Below are 2314 nucleotides of genomic sequence, written 5' to 3' on the forward strand. Positions count from 1 at the left end.
AAAGACAAAGGAAACTTCTCGCCCTAAAAAACTCTGGACATGATCCTTCTGTCCAGAGATTTCAATCGAGTGACAGGCTTAATAACAACGAACCACAAGTCTAAAAATATAACTACACGAACAAAAAGATTGATGGATAGAAAGAGTGAAAGACCCCGAGAAAGAGAGGGAAAAAAAGAAGAAAATAGACGGATAGGCAGCGTGAAAGAGAGACGGATACAGAAAACAGAAACCAGAGAAGATTTACGAGGAAGATAAACGAAGTCCGAAGGGACATAAAAAGGAAATTCATACGGATCGACGGCTGGGAATCACCCAAATGGCTTACAATCGGAGCGTCCATATTTAACTGTAAAGGATTCACACGGATCGCCGGGATGGATGGGAACCTCTTTGGCTCTCCCATTTGCCCTGCCCTTCATTACACGAATTGCAAAAGCATCCCTCATTTTCAAAATAAACAAATCAAAAAATTGAAAAACCAACTTAATTCCTAAGGTAGTATCCCGAGTTAGTCCATTTGGGGAAAAAATCAGTCTTGCTTCATCACGGACCTAAGTCTAATTTATCTAGATGATCAATGTTGATCGTTAGATATATGAAAGTATTGGTGGTAAGATTAGGAGAGATAGAGTAAAGAGTGATTGTATTAAAAACGAATTGGGAATTACATTAATTTAAGGCAAATTATGCGAGAACCGATTGAGTTGGTATGACCATGTGCAATAGAAACCTATTGATGTCCCAACAAGGAAGAGGCGAAAAAGATATGCATATGATGAGGCTCGATTATAGTATAACCATAGATAGAGTTTTATGAAGGACAAAGACCCATGTAGTCAACCCCTTCTAAAGGATGTTCCTGTGATAATCTTTAAATACTGAATTATCTCATTCTCTTACCCCACTTCTACTTCTTTTTTCCTCACTAAAATCGGTAAAAATTGATTAGAACCGATCAGAAATTGAAAAGAATTAGGCTGAATAGTTTGGATCGTCCAGTACTGATTCCAAGATGATTAAATGTCCATCTTGCTGCACCGGTAAGATGAGGTTCAAAATTGTCATCACAAATTAGAATAATAGAACCCCTATCTCATAACTTCTAATAATCATCAATAGTTAAATATGAAACATTACTATAGGTCAAACTCACATCATCAACCAATGGAAGGAAGTTTAAGGGCATAAGTCCATTTGTGAATCAATAGAACAATATTCATGGGATTGGTGTTTGATTTACAAAAAGTAACAACATTAGAGTGTGGATCTATCAGTGTGGATAGCCCCACATGAGAATGGTTCTCGTACGAGCACTAAATTCGCTCTCACAACATTACAGGCCATCCAAACAAAGTAGAGTAGGATATGACTAGAACTGAGATCAGGATTTGCTTTCATATGTTCAACAAAGAGGGGCTAGAAACAAATGAATCAATCAAGTCATATAGAGAAGATGAGAAGAGGGACCACAATAAACAAGAAAGAAGAGAAGGAAACCACACATGACTTTTGAATCTTAGACATCCCAAGATGAGAACAGAGCTAAGGATAAAAGTCAGGGGACCTTAACTGAGATAACCATGGGTATCAGCTGCTAAGACCACCTCTCCAACCTATTCAACACGTACCAAGTCCGATCCAGTTGGGCTGAGTTTGACTCTGTGTTTGGTTGCTCCATCATCCATTCTAGGTATCCAACCCACCATGGATATGAATGATCAATCAAGAATGGTACTGGCAACATGGTTCATTTGGCATTGATCACCCAAATCCAACAGAAGTAAGTTTCTGAACAAATGAAGATCACTCAAGGATAAGCAGCTCAGAGCTAATTCAAAGCAGAACTTGATGGCAAATGCTTATGTTATAAAATATATATATATATATATCAAAATAAAATAACCGTTGGATCTGGTGTTGCTAGATTAGGTGGAATTGGTAGGTAATTTTATTTTTTTTGGGGTACAAAATTTGGTAGGGAATTGGAGACAAGCCAAATCCCGCTTACACAGTGGCCTAATTGGGCACGATTCTCGTGATTTGATAATTGGAGAGGAGTTGAATCCTCTCCTTCATTTCCTTATCACTATGGCTGTGTTTGGTAGCCAAGAGAAGAAAAGATAAAAGAATCTAGAAAAGAGAAGAAAAGATAAAAGAATCTAGAAAAGAGAAGAAAATAATAGAAGAAAAAAAATAAATGTGAAGAAATAAAAAAAGTATGCATGTTTGGCATTAGAAGAGAAGAAAAGGAAAGTTTTTTTGTATTTTCTTTTCTTTTCTTGTGTTTTTGGCATTTTTTTTTTTTTTTTTT

This window comes from Macadamia integrifolia, chromosome 2, assembly GCF_013358625.1.
Source record: "Macadamia integrifolia cultivar HAES 741 chromosome 2, SCU_Mint_v3, whole genome shotgun sequence".
Taxonomy (NCBI): Eukaryota; Viridiplantae; Streptophyta; class Magnoliopsida; order Proteales; family Proteaceae; genus Macadamia; species Macadamia integrifolia.